General features: G+C 46.9%; 1 protein-coding gene across 3 annotated transcripts in view; it reads right to left on the reverse strand.

The window, feature by feature from the left end:
* RIPOR3 (RIPOR family member 3) overlaps window positions 1-15,100 on the reverse strand; it is a 117,292-nt gene that overhangs the window by 72,676 nt on the left and 29,516 nt on the right. For 2 of the 3 annotated variants that reach the window (XM_063459681.1, XM_063459682.1), the window contains exon 2: window positions 4,479-4,534. The gene's annotated coding sequence lies outside the window, so the exon portion shown is untranslated. Of the gene's footprint in view, window positions 1-4,430; window positions 4,535-15,100 lie in introns of all 3 variants that reach the window. The other variant, XM_063459683.1, reaches the window with a different exon arrangement.

Below are 15,100 nucleotides of genomic sequence, written 5' to 3' on the forward strand. Positions count from 1 at the left end.
TCTCTTCTCTGCTTTTTATTCCTTACTTATAAGAGCAGTGAGTTTAGTCCGCACCGTCCTATCATTGCGGTGTTTTTGGACGGTCTATTGACACATTGTGTTGACATGTTGTGGTTACCCCAGATCTTGACATTTTAAAAAAAAAAAACAATTTTTCCATATGATTATCCGCTGTGCAGTGTCCGCATTTGCTCCATATTCCTACAAATAGTTTTTTAATAAAAATATAGCATATTATAAAATATAAAGTTTATTGAAGAAAATCTGGTAAATGGGTTAAAAAAAATAAAAAAATCAATGCTCACAACATGCAGACATTTGTTTTCTGCTCTATGCATTAATGACCAGTCTACAGAAAAGACTCTTTAGAAGATAAAAAAAAATGAAAAAAAAAAAATGATGTCATAAACACTACATAGTGCACACCATTAAAACAAATCTTGGCAAGAAACATGTCTACCAATCTGTGATTCCACTCATTTGTTTAGCTTATTGCACTTTAGAAAGGTTTAGAGTCGTGAAGAATAAAAAAAACCAGAAACTTCACAATAGTTATTATTAAACCACGTCTGCTATCTGAGCAATAATTATTTTACAGCTTTTATTTTCCTCCAGGTTATACGGCAGATTTATTACCAGGGATTGAACTAGTCGGCAAGTGTACAGCGTGCACAGACATCCAGAGCGGATGAAATACTTTGGGAAGGATCTGAGACACGGTACCCATTGCCAAGTCCCGTGTAGACTGCCCCGTGTTATTAAATGGCAGAGTTTAGACAGTGCGTGTTCGAAATCCGATTGTATCGCACTACATTAACCAGAAGAGGTTACAGCGACATTTCATTGGGATCAAAAACAGCCGAAAATTAAACTTTATTTTCCTTCTATTATCTTTCATTGCCGCATCGACGTCTTAGAGAGCGGTCCAATAATTTCCTCCCCCACCTACCCGCCCACTCATTATTTCTCTGGCGCGCCACTCTTTTTTAAACCTATAGAACCTATAAACTTCCTCAGCCATTTTTATTTGCCAGGTATTATACATTAAGGGATTAAATAATGACAAAGAGAGCAGTTTAGCAGGGATATGAAGAACAATTACTTTACAGTGAAGGTAGACGACACCAGGGATAGTAAACGTAGTAAAGGCTAACGCAGTAAAGGAATTCAAGAATGCTCGGTGTGTCTATAAGGCTAACACAGTAAAGGAATTGAAGAATGCTCAGGATGGGTATAAGGCTAACACAGTAAAGGAATTGAAGAATGCTCAGGATGTGTATAAGGCTAACACAGTAAAGGAATTGAAGAATGCTCAGGATGTGTATAAGGCTAACACAGTAAAGGAATTGAAGAATGTTCAGGATGTGTATAAGGCTAACGCAGTAAAGGAATTCAAGAATGCTCGGTGTGTCTATAAGGCTAACACAGTAAAGGAATTGAAGAATGCTCAGGATGGGTATAAGACTAACACAGTAAAGGAATTGAAGAATGCTCGGTATGTGTATAAGGCTAACACAGTAAAGGAATTGAAGAATGCTCAGGATGTGTATAAGGCTAACACAGTAAAGGAATTGAAGAATGTTCAGGATGTGTATAAGGCTAACACAGTAAAGGAATTGAAGAATGCTCAGGATGTGTATAAGGCTAACACAGTAAAGGAATTGAAGAATGCTCAGGATGTGTATAAGGCTAACACAGTAAAGGAATTGAAGAATACTCAGGATGTGTATAAGGCTAACACAGTAAAGGAATTGAAGAATGCTCAGGATGTGTATAAGGATAACACAGTAAAGGAATTGAAGAATGCTCAGGATGTGTATAAGGCTAACACAGTAAAGGAATTGAAGAATACTCAGGATGTGTATAAGGCTAACACAGTAAAGGAATTGAAGAATGCTCAGGATGTGTATAAGGCTAACACAGTAAAGGAATTGAAGAATGTTTGGGATGTGTATAAGGTTAACACAGTAAAGGAATTGAAGAATGCTCAGGATGTGTATAAGGTTAACACAGTAAAGGAATTGAAGAATGTTTGGGATGTGTATAAGGCTAACACAGTAAAGTAATTGAAGAATGCTTGGGATGTGTATAAGGCTAACACAGTAAAGGAATTGAAGAATGTTTGGGATGTGTATGAGGCTAACACAGTAAAGGAAATGAAGGATGCTCAGGATGTGTATAAGGCTAACACAGTAAAGGAATTGAAGAATGCTTGGGATGTGTATAAGGCTAACACAGTAAAGGAATTGAAGAATGCTCGGGATGTGTATAAGGCTAACGCAGTAAAGAAATTGAAGAATGCTCAGGATGTGTATAAGGCTAACACAGTAAAGGAATTGAAGAATGCTCGGGATGTGTATAAGGCTAACACAGTAAAGGAATTGAAGGATGCTCGGGATATGTATAAGGATAACGCAGTAAAGGAATTGAAGAATGCTCAGGATGTGTATAAGGTTAACACAGTAAATGAAGTGCCGAATGCTCAGGATGTTTATGAGGCTAACACAGTAAAGGAAATGAAGAATGCTCGGGACATATTACTTTTATTAACACTACACACACTCCTCTACATACACACAGTATCTCTTATCAATCAGCTTAAAGGGCCACTCTAGGCACCCAGACCACTTCAGCTTAATGAAGTGGTCTGGGTGCCAGGTCCAGCTAGGGTTAACCCATTTTTTTTTTTATAAACATAGCAGTTTCAGAGAAACTGCTATGTTTATTAATGGGTTAAGCCTTCCCCCAAATCCTCTAGTGTCTGTCTCACTGACAGCCGCTAGAGGCGCTTGCGTGATTCTCACTGTGAAAATCACAGTGAGAGCACGCAAGCGTCCATAGGAAAGCATTGTAAATGCTTTCCTATGCGACCGGCTGAATGCACGCGCAGCTCTTGCCGCGCGTGTGCATTCAGCCGACGGGGCGGAACGGAGGAGGATCAGAGGCAGAGAGCTCCCTGCCCAGCGCTGGAAAAAGGTAAGTTTTACCCCTTTTCCCCTTTCCAGAGTCGGGCGGGAGGGGGACCCTGAGGGTGGGGGCACCCTCAGGGCACTCTAGTACCAGGAAAACGAGTATGTTTTCCTGGCACTAGAGTGGTCCTTTAATGAGTTCATATATTCAAGGATGTTGAAATCCGTGTAGTTTGCCAGTCCCGTTGTGTGATTACAATATGCCGCTATACGACTCAGAGTAGGGAATGTTGTCCTTTACAGAGTTTGGCCAAGTCATTCATTGATTTGAGATGAATCACTGATGCTGCTTTAAGTCTGAAGATGCCAATTACTTTCCATAGACTTTCTTAGCATCTGCGTGCAAACCCATGACAGCTTAAACCTTTCTAGTTTCCATTATTAATCCTGAAATGCATTTATCACTTGGCAGAGGGTTGATCCGGACTGTACAGTCTAAAAATGTCCTTAAATGTATTGTGTGTGTGATCAATAAAATGTGACTATGTGACAGGTCTTTGGTGAACACATGGGCCAAGACGAAAGCCTCCCACTTACACGGTTGCCTTTTGAGCCCTACAAAATATAACAGTGGAGATTATATGTCAAATAGTACATATCAAATTGTAGGTCAAAACAGCAGAACCTCAATCACAGTGAACTTGGAAAAATTTTGCAATTTGGCTTCTTTTCTGCGATGGTGCAAATCACCCCACCACACTATACAGGGATGGGTGATGGGATGATATATACACCACCAGCACCCTATCTCCCCCCCCAACCCACATCCCTCAATAAAGCTCTTCCTTCCATGTCCCAATGCATAAATCACATTGTAACAACCTACAGGAACAAGTAAATATTTGCACAAACTAAAAAGAAAAAGCTGTAAACTTTGCACTGCAACTACTTATTGCTTATATTGAGAGACACGGAAAATATCTTATTGCAATCCAGCAGGCAAAGATTAACACGCTATCCGTAGCACTTCAACTGCAAGAATGTATTGCTTGTGCTGAATATTTCAGAAATCCTTAAATTGTAGGGTCCACCCATGAGAGGTTTATTCCTTTGGTTATGACCTCCTGAAGACCCTGGATATTCGACCCAGTAAAGACTCGATGGAATCGGTATGAGAATCACGTTCCTTTGGCTTCTTCATGTCTTTAACAAAGACTAAATTAAGTCACAAAATATTCTATAGCCAAGCTGGCCAAGCATTATGGGAAATGTAGTCTGGGGAAGCGGGAGTTGGAGTGAATGGCTCTCCTGAGTAAATACTCTTTGCTAATCGGATATGTGCAAATTATCTTGCGCCGCGCGCACACAATGCAGAGAAGGTTTAAAGGGTCTAGTACTTAATTACCGTACAGAGCCTACAGCCACATCTTTAAGTCATTATCCACAACAATTCTTCCAAATTCTCTGACACTTGTGTATGGGAAAAAAAAAACACACAATAAACATGTTTCTAATTAGTACCTGAAGACATTTTCAATCAAGAACTTGAGAGAATATGAAGACACATACCAGCACTTGGGACGTGAAGCCGAGTCTCGAACGGTTACGATTCAGCACATGAAACTCTAGAAAAAGAAAAAAAAGAGAGAGAGAGAAAAAAAATATCTAAGTAACAGCTGATTTTATGGCTCTTTTTGTACATATCCAAAAGTAACAGTTTCTTGAATTCTTGAGGTTCCCACGATTTGCTTCTGCTATCGTTCATTGTTTGTCTATGAAGTTCAATAAAGGGGCCAAAGGCTCGGCCTCCACAAAGCGTGTACAGAATCACGCTCAGCTGTCTGTTTATTATGATGGCGAAGAAATAGTTTGTGTTAATGACAGAATATCAAACCGTATTAACCCACGGCTTCATGGAAAAAAAGGCAGCTAGTGTCAGTCAAAAATGATGGAAATGGCAAAATAATAGAAACTTCAATGCTTTTTGGGTTTTAAACTTTAAGAGCAACAAATTATCAAGATATATTCATGATCTGATTTTTATTTATTTTTTAATTTTAGCTTCCTATTTAAAAGAAGATGTGCCAAAGTCCAACTTAAAAGGGTGCTCTAAGCACCAAAATTAATGCACCTTGCTTCAGTGGTTATGGTGCTAGGAGTCCCCTGGTGCTCTTCAACTGTTAAGTGTCAAAGCTTTTTAAGAAAGCTTTTTCTGAGTTCCCATGCTCCCCTCCAAACAGACAGGGCCAGCCCATCCATAGACCGCAGTGGGGTGATGGCTCCACTGAATTGCTGCCCTTGTTATCATCTAAAACAGGAATTTCCAACCGTGGTGGCAGTCTCTCCATTCAGTATTAAACCATTCCATCTCATTGAAGTGGTTATAGTGTCTGTAAAACCCTGGCGCGGTCTCTCCATTCAGTATTAAACCATGTATCATCAGTTTAACACTGAATGAGGATTCCTGGCTTCCTACAGTCCGGCCCCCACCGGAGGTGTGGCTAAGGCAGAGATTACACGCTTCCATCTAACTATACCAATTCATACAACCAAGGGACACTGATTGGTTGAGTGTGTCAGCGGACAGCTTTCAGCCTATCACAGTTGCCCTTTGCTGCTCATGTTAATGCTTCCTCAGTAGTCCAAGCAGCACAGAGGTGATTGGCTGCTGGGAGCTCTCGTAACATTAAAACATAAAAAAAAGAGTTTATCGCTGAATAGAAGAACGGTGCCAAGGGACTCCAGACACTATAACCACTTCAATTAATTGAACTTATTACAGTGCCTACAGTGTCCCTTTAACAGGGCCGTCTTTACAGCGGGGCAAATGGGGCAGCTGCCCTGGGCCCAGTTACTCCTGGGAGGCCCGAAGCAGCTGCACCGTGGGCCCCGCTGGCCTCAAGCATTTCTCCCACCACCGGTGCAGCCGCGCACTAAGGAGGCCCACTGCACTAAGAGCCACCCGGTGGGCTTCTGTCAGCAGGGGCCCGGTTCTGCGCTCTGGTGCTTTAAGAGCGTGACCGGGCCCTCTTGCTTTTCGGCAGCCGGCTGGGGGGAAGTGACGCCTGTGGCAGTCACTTCCTCCAATAATGAGAGGAGCGCGCGGGAGGGGGAAGAGGCAGAGCGGTGGGGGTCTGGGCCGAGTTAGCCAGACCCCAACTCCCAGCACCTTCAGCCACAAGTGGGAAAGCCACCCTCCAAGGTAGGAAGGGTGGGTTTAATAGTGTAAATTTTGTGTGTGTATCTGTGAATGTGTCAGTATGTCTGTCAGTATATGTGTGTCAGCATGTCTGTTAGTGTATGTGTCATTGTGTGTCCATATGTATGTCAGTGTGTGCATGTCTGTATCAGTTTGGCTCTTTGTGTCAGTATGTTGGTGTGTGTGTTGGTGAATGTGTCAGCATGTCTGTCAGTTTATGTGTCTGTATAAGTATGTCTATCAGTGTATGTTTGTGTGTCAGTTTGTCTGTCTCTATGTGTCTGTATATCTGTGTGTGTGTGTGTGTATCTGTATGAAGTGTGTGTGTGTGTATCTGCAAGTGTGTCAGGTGTGTATATGCGTGGCTGTGTAACTGCATGTGCGTCAGTGTTTGTATCTTTGTGTATGTCAGGATGTGTGTCAGTGTGTAGCTGTATGTTGTCTTTGTGTGTTTCAGTGTATCTGTACGTTCTCAGTACGTGTGTCAGGTTGTGTATTTGTGTGTCAGGTTGTGTGCATATCTACATGTGTATTTGTGCATACATCTCAACATTCACACGCTAACACTACACACAAATACACCCCTGCATTCTAGCTTCAGCACAACATACAAATACACGTCTGTGTTAAACACCAACATTATATGTATACACACCCCTGCATTCAAAAAACAACACTACACATAAATACATGCTTACATTCAAACGCCAACACCACATACAAACATATTCCATACAAAAACCTGTTTACATTGAAACACACAAAAACTGCTTAGGGCTAAATAAAAACCTGCAAACATGGGTAAATGGTAGAGCCCCAGCTGTCAAGGCATTGCTGGATTCGCACGGCAGATGGGGATCTACCTTTTAAACATCCTTGCAATAGGGAGGCCCAAAAAAATATTCTTGCACCTCTCTACTTTAGCCACTGCGTTATGGGTGATAACGTGTTTGCACGCCTGGGGAGGGGTACAGGGTCCAGGGGGCCCAAGCAAATGCTTTGCCCAGGGTCCAATCAATATTAAAGATGGCCCTGCCCTTTAATTATAATCAAGTCCAGTGAGGTAGAATTTCCACCTCTTATTCACTGAATCACAAAATAATTAAGGATTCAGAGTTATTTCCAACCCTACAGGAAGCAAGACAGCTGTTAACCTTACTACCTGACCTTAAAACCCCATGGTCACCTCAAACCAGAGGACTAGAACTTCTCACTGAGCAAAGCTCCCTTTCACAACACACAGTATCGGCATTTCAACGCTCACAACACACAGTATCGGCATTTCAATGCTCACAACACACAGTATCGGCATTTCAACGCTCACAACACACAGTATCGGCATTTCAATGCTCACAACACAACACACAGTATCGGCATTTCAACGCTCACAACACAACACACAGTATCGGCATTTCAACGCTCACAACACACAGTATCGGCATTTCAACGCTCACAACACACAGTATCGGCATTTCAACGCTCACAACAATGGAAAGAATTCAACCATTTACATTTGGTAAAAAAAATTTAAAAAAATGAATTTAAAATGTTTATTGAGAATGTATGACTGAGCAGACTTGTTTTATTCATGAAACCCAGCATTATGAAGGATTAGTAAGAGCATTGTCCATTTTCAGTAATAACAGCCGCATTGGATTATTCTTCCTGGCCTAAAAGGTGCAACTCTCTTTAGATTTCCTAATTTTGTGAATAATAACAATTTTATTTCAAATAATAAATACATTTGTTGGCAACAAAATTACAAATTGATCTATATAAAATAAAACCAAAACTATATAAGATCACAGGAGAGAAGGCAATATGGCCCCCGAACTCCAGACACAAGTCACAGACTATAGGAGAATCCATCCGTCCAAACTAGTGCTCTCAACTAGGGGATAACCTGACAATAACAAAACAAAGAACGACAGAATCCCAACTACTCATCCGCTGAGATCAGAGGGCGGGTAGTGGGATAGAGAGCTCAGACTATACAATCTAAAAGAGAAAAAAAAAATAACCTTTATTAATAACCAGATCATAATTACTGAGTAATAAGCTCAATAATTATAATCTCGTTATTAATAAAGGTTAATTTTGGCTCCCTGGTTGGCTTCTTCTGCTCCTCGAACTAAGGCCAGGGAACCCATAAAGGCTGTTCTGTCCTTCCAAGATGGTGGCCACCATGTGGGAGACCTGATTGACTAGTTGGAGGAGGCATGGCTGGGAGTGAGGCAAGGACAATGATGTAGCCATTCCCATAGCCAGTCCCATAGCCATTCATATTGAACTCAAGCAAACCCTCTTACAGGTGAGACCAAGTTGTTATGACTGAGCAACCCCTTCACGAGCAGTACACACCTGTCAGTCAGTGCTTGGTTGTTTTGTGGCCTTCCTCAGAATTCCTAGCATTTGTTCCCTCCCTGTGTTTCCTGACTTTGCTTGTCCTCCAACTTCGCCGATTGCCACCTGCCCTGACCTCTGGACCTCCTGACTCTAATTTCTGCCTGACCCTCCTTTGGATACCTTGCCTTGGACTTTTTTCTCGTTATTAAGCCCAGTGCTATCATCGACCCGACAGAATTCTCATCAAATATTTTTAAATACGTTTTACAAATATAATATATAATTAAGGAGGGTAAAAACCAAAACATACAATAGAAAAAATTCAAAAGTAACAAAAAAGAAAATGGATAGTACCGCCAATCTAATAACAATGACTCCAGTTATAAATATAGCAAAGTATATACGTTTATATCAAGCAAATCATCAGTCTGACATCACATCGTTAGCGTAGAGTAAGTGTCTATTATCACATATCCCACGGGGAGATATTCTTTAATATTACATAAATAACAACACTCTGGGGAGTATCATTACCTCCGAATAGAGATACAATTGGAAAGAACGTGAATTAAAGAGCATATGACTTGCGACTGTTCTCACCCTCAGGATCTCTGTGGATCGTGCTTATAAGGGAGAGCTGTTTGTGCCACAGAGTTCCAGCGGGTTGTCACATTTAGAAACAATAAGTCCATAAAATACTATGGCTGAATTATAGAGCTTTACATGAACAGATTGTGTTGAATCAGACAAGACACTTGAATTCCCTTTCCATAAATCGATTTGTAGAAATATTCCCCAGAATGAAGCCCATGGATCAGCGCAGTCAGGGGAATGGGCCTTGACAGAGCCAAGGAGTAGGCAGGTGGAGCTATAGATTCAGGGGTGGGGTTTTAGGGTGGAGCATGTTAAAGGGTGTGGAAAGTGCGAGTATATTAAGCGGCCATTTTAGCAAGTGGCCATTTTAATTCAGAATCTGCACTTACCTGTTAATTGTTTTGGCAGGTTGTGTGGTTTCTTTTCTTCTGTTTTTCAGATGGCTTCGCTTGAAGAGATCCTGGACGGTGTGAGGGCAGCAGTGAGAGACAGGGGGATGGCATGGCTGCAGCAGCAACTGGCGGTTCCTGGGACCAGCGGTAACCCCCCAGCGGCTGTGGAGCGGCGATCGGTGCGGAGGGCGAGACCGCCCCAGCGGCTGAGCCCGGGCGTGATGCCCGCAGCACGTCGGAGACGGAGTCCTTCCAGAGAGGCGAGCGGATCATCGGTTGGGGAGGCAGGCCGGTCGGAGCCAACGCAAACGCCGCCGGGCCCGTCTGTGTGACGTGGCGCCGGTAAGGCAAGGGCGGCGATTAGGCCTGGCATGGTGTCGCGGCCTACCACGAGGAGCGCTGCTCGCAGGATGGCGGGCGGCAAGGCGGCAAAATTAGCGACGGCCTCCGAGGAGACCGGGACCGCAGAGGATGTCGGAGGTGTGGATGGAGCCCAGACACGTCCCGGTGAGTCTGCCGCCGGTTTAAATACCGGGCGGCAAGGAAAGGCACTGGGGATTGGGAAGGACGGGCTGACACCACCTCAGAGGGCAGCAAGGGATTCCAGTGGAGGGGGACTTGATCATGCGGGCGAGACAAGGCCCAGGCAAGGCAGCGGGGGGACAGCAGGACAGGTCACCCAGCTAGGGCAGCAGGACCAAGTCAGGGCGACAGCGGAAGGGGCTTCCGTTTGTCAGGGCCAGCGCAGCGCTTCCCCAGTGGACAGAGGAGCGGACAGTGAGGGATTGTCCCAGGGGTATGACACACACTCTGACAGCGGGGTTAGGAGTGTACGGGAGGGCCATAAATGTTGCTCCCGGGGACGGCATGAATACAGAGACAACCCTAGGCCTGCGGATTACAAGAGGCGGCGCGGGGCAGGCGCCAGGCAAAACCGGGCGGGGTGTGTCAGGGAGAGGAGCCCGTCTACTGACGGGTAAAGTAGGCGGGGATCAGTCTGCAGGGCCAGGAGGAGAAGGGAACGGCGCAGCGAGTCTGGGTCCTCCAACGGGAGCACCCAAGGACGGACGGATAGTTCTTACGGCCCAGAGGGCCTGGCTACTAGGCGGGAGAGGCGCAGGGTTGACGACAGGGAACGTAAGGAGGAAGGGCGGGTAGTTGGGCACTCGAACAGACTACCCAGGTGTTCTTCTCCCTACAGGTCGCGGAGCGGTACACCTACGGTCCCACGGCGGGATCTGGCGGAAGGGAGTCGGCGTCAAATGGACACCCCGGGGCCGCACGCGGCGGAGGGAAGGAAAACGACCCCGCGGCCTTCCGCGGCCGGAGGCTCTGGCGGTGAGTTGCCTGTTACATCACATTCTGATTCCATGTTAACTTGCCTAAAATCATTGTTAGATTCATGGGGCGGCGGGGAGGGGGCTTCACCGCAATTTTCGAGGGTATGGGTTCCGGAAGTAGGTTCCGGGACGACGGGTCAGGCTCAGGGGGCGGTGAGTGGTGTCTCCGGACGGAGTACGCCCGAAACAGGTGAGAGGACAGGCTTAGGTTCGGTAGGAGGAGGGGAGGTTTCCGACGCGGCGCGGCAGAATGTACATGTCTCTTTCGCGGGCCCCTTGGGATGTCACCTGAAGTCTGAGGTGAAGGACAGGATTTGGAAAGGTGAGTTCGTAGAGGTTTTTTCTCTCCTTCCTCTGGAGGAGTTCCTCGATCTAAAGGATGAGGATAAAAAGGATGCGAAGAAGGAGGAAGAAGAGAAGAAGCGTAGGTATCGGAAGATACCCAAGACGTTTGCGAACTGGTTGCGGGCTTTTTGCATACTGGCCAGCGTCATCGGGGAAAAGTTTCCCGATCGCTGTTCGCAGCTTTTTTGCTACTTGGACGGGATAGGGGACGCTTACCGGACGTACGGTGGGATTGCTTGGTGGAAATACGATGAGCAATTCCGCCAACGTTTAGCAGCGAACCCGAGCATGAGATGGGATCAGATGGATCTGCCCCTGTGGATGCGGCTCATGATGGCGCAGAAGGCTGCGCCCTTTCACGGGGCGGCCGGTGCAGCACCTGGAGGAGCGGCGCCGGCCGGACAAAAGAAGGGTTTCTGCTGGCTTTTCAACGAGGGCCAATGTAAATGGGGCTCGTCGTGCAGATTCAAACATGAGTGTTCCGGTTGCGGCGGTACGCATGGAGTCAATAGGTGCTTCAAGAGAGGCAAATCGACTAGCGGGGGAGGTCCCAGTGGCACCGCGGCTCCTGCCGCTGCCACTGGGGGCAACTCCGGTGAAGGTAGGCGAGATGCTGCCGTGGCTAAAGCGCTACGCTAACCGGGCTGACGCGGAATTTTTGAGGAAAGGATTCACAGAGGGGTTTATGATACCGTTCAAAGGGAAGGGGCCAGGGACTTTATGTTTGAATTTACGTTCGGGATCACCCAGGGGTGGTGCGGGAAAAATTTATGTCGGAGGTACGGCTTGGCAGGATGGCGGGACCCTATGCGGTCCCACCTTTGCCGAACTTGAGGGTGTCTCCGTTGGGGGTGGTCCCCAAGAAGGAACCAGGCAAATTTCGGTTGATACACCATTTGTCTTACCCAAAAGGGGCTTCTGTTAACGACGACATTGACGCGGCCCTAAGCTCCGTGTCATACGCATCATTCGATCAAGCGGTCGAGTTGGTACGGAGAGCGGGGCCGGGAGCGTTGATGGCGAAGGTGGACGTGGAGGCGGCTTTCAGGTTGCTTCCTATTCACCCGACATGTCACCACTTATTGGGATGTTTCTTTGATGAGGGTTTTTTCGTGGATTTGTGTTTGCCCATGGGCTGCTCTATTTCTTGCTCATACTTTGAAAAGTTCAGCTCTTTCTTTGAATGGGTGGTGCGTCAGGAGTCGGCTGGGGGTGCAGTAGTGCACTATCTGGACGACTTTTTGTGCGTAGGACCGGCAGGGTCCGATCGTTGTGGGCAAGTACTGGGGGTGTTGCAATGGGTGGCACAGGTCTTTGGGATCCCGTTGGCGGCTGAGAAGACGGTGGGCCCGATGGTATGCTTGAGCTTCCTAGGGCTGGAAATAGATTCGGTGAAGGGTGAATGTAGGTTACCAGCGGATAAACTGACAGCGCTCCGCCAGCGGGTGGGGGTAGTCAGGGGTTCGAAGAAGGTGACCTTGAGGCAGTTACAGTCCCTGCTGGGGAGCTTGAACTTTGCTTGTAAAGTGATCCCTATGGGGAGGGTTTTTTGCAGGCAGTTGGCTCAAGCAACCTGCGGTGCGCGATTGCCAGGTCATTATATCAGAGTCTCCGCTGCGATGAAGGCGGATCTGGATGTTTGGTTGTGTTTCCTGCAGGAGTTCAATGGTCGGGTGTATTTTAGGGATGAGGCAACATCATCGGAAGCAATCGGCTTATATACGGACGCTTCCGGGAGCGTAGGTTTCGGTGCTTACCTGGCAGGGAGGTGGTGCGCGGAAGAGTGGCCGGAGGCGTGGAAGGAAAGCGCCTTGATCAGGAACCTGGCCTTTCTAGAGCTCTTTCCTGTGGTAGTGGCGGTATATTTATGGGGCGAAGAGCTCGCGAACAGGAAGGTGATCTTTCATTCTGATAACATGGCGGTGGTACAGGCAGTTAATAATATCTCGGCCTCTTCTCTGCCTGTGGTACGGTTGTTGAGGCGCTTGGTGCTGCTGTGCATGTCTTGGAATATTGTGTTTAGGGCGAAACATGTCCCGGGATTGTTGAATGTTATCGCTGACGCCTTATCTCGTTCGCAGTGGGAGCGTTTTCGGGCAGCGGCGCCGGGAGCTCAGGAGACAGGTCAGGCATGCCCGGCGGAGATGTGGCGGCTCGGGACGTCTTGCTTGGGGGCTTTATAAGAAGTTCCCTGGCGGCCGGAACGTGGACAGCGTACACCAAGGTATGGTATGAATGGGAGGAGATGATGGGGCAGTCTGGAGGGGCGAATTCGCCGGCAGGTAGGTTGGACACGCTATTATGGTTGTTGTGTCGGTTATTCGCGGGAGGGGCTTCTCCCGCGAAGGTCGACCGTTACATGTCAGCATTAGCATTTTGGTTTAAATTCACGGGTAAAGAGGATATTACAAAAACTTTTTTGGTGAAGCAGGTGTTGAGAGGCTTTCGTAAAGGACGTAGGACTGTAGACTCGAGACGGCCTGTGTCGTTTAACATTCTACATGGCTTGACAGAAAGGCTGCATGACGTTTGTACATCTACGTGCTCTTGTTTACCGTAGCTTTTGTTTGGGCGTTTTTTGGGGCGTTCCGCATCGGCGAACTGGTCAGCTCTAATAAGTCCGGGGCGAACGGGATCCGGTTCGAGGATGTGGTGCTGGGGCGGGACAAAGTCGAGATACGCCTGAGGTGCTCCAAGACGGATGTCTTTGGGAGAGGTAAGACAATAATTTTGTTTGCGTTGCCAGGGTCGGCAGTCTGCCCAGTAGCATGTGGGCACAAATACTTAGGCGTTCGTCCTCAAGGCTCGGGGTGCTTCCTCGTTCACGAGGATGGTCTTGCGCTGTCGCGCTTCCAATTTGTCAGGGTCTTTCGCATGGGGCTGCGGCAGTTGGGTTTGCATCCCATGCAATTTGGGACTCATTCATTTCGCATCGGGGCTGCAACGGAAGCAGCGCGGCTCGGACTCGGGGATGATCGGATTAAACAGATAGGTCGGTGGGAGTCCGCGCGTTTTAGGACTTATGTACGAACAGATAAGTTGGTTTGAAGGGGGGGTCTGGTTGGGGGGAGTGTGTGGTGTCGATGCTCTGCTAGTTAATAACTTGTGTTTCTTTCTAGGTCGGGTTGTATGGTTGGTGGGTCACTCCTACGTTTATTGGGCGCAGAAGAGGGCCGCAGTTCGGAGGAATGGAGCACAACTGGGCTTTCTTCAGGACACTGTACAGTTACAATGGTTTGGTTTTCGTGGTTTCAGCTGGCAGAGCATTAGTGGAGTGATTTTTGGTAAATTGTTGGAAGGAAATCCCCCGGACGTAATATTGATACATGGTGGGGGTAACGATTTGGGGCTTATCCCTCAGAGGGAGCTAATTCGGAGAATGAAGCGGGATTTGGATCGCCTTCGGGAGCGGGTGCCGGGAGTAGTTATAGTATGGTCTGAGATGGTTCCTAGATTTAATTGGAGACACGCCAGGGACACAGCTGCGGTGGCGAGATGTCGGGGGAAAGTTAACAAGGCCATGTCTGTTTTCGTTAGGCGGTCAGGTGGGGTCCCGGTCAGACACTGGGAACTAGAGGGTATGTTACCTGGGTATTATCGTAAGGATGGGGTCCACCTTTCGGAGGTTGGTTGTGACTTGCTTAACCTCGGTTTTCAGGAGGGGATATCCCGGGCCCTATTTCTGTGTGGTGGGGGGCGCTCGAGACATTAAGGGATCAAGTCTCGGGCTGTGGCGGGATAGGGCTAGGGTAATTGGGATGGAAGTGGATTAGCAAGTGGCTAGGCTAAGCTTAGGTTGAATTAGGCCAGAGTTGGAAGTGGTCTGTTGGTTCGAGCTCATCGGTGGCTCCGAACCTGGTGGTGTAGGGGTGTCTCGGTACACCCCTACAGTTAATAAAGTTATAATTATGGGGCCTCTTTGGTAGGCCGTGTGTTATATTTATGTGTTATTTATATTGTTATATATTGTTTATG

Source organism: Pelobates fuscus, chromosome 6 (assembly GCF_036172605.1).
Source record: "Pelobates fuscus isolate aPelFus1 chromosome 6, aPelFus1.pri, whole genome shotgun sequence".
NCBI classification, from domain to species: domain Eukaryota; kingdom Metazoa; phylum Chordata; class Amphibia; order Anura; family Pelobatidae; genus Pelobates; species Pelobates fuscus.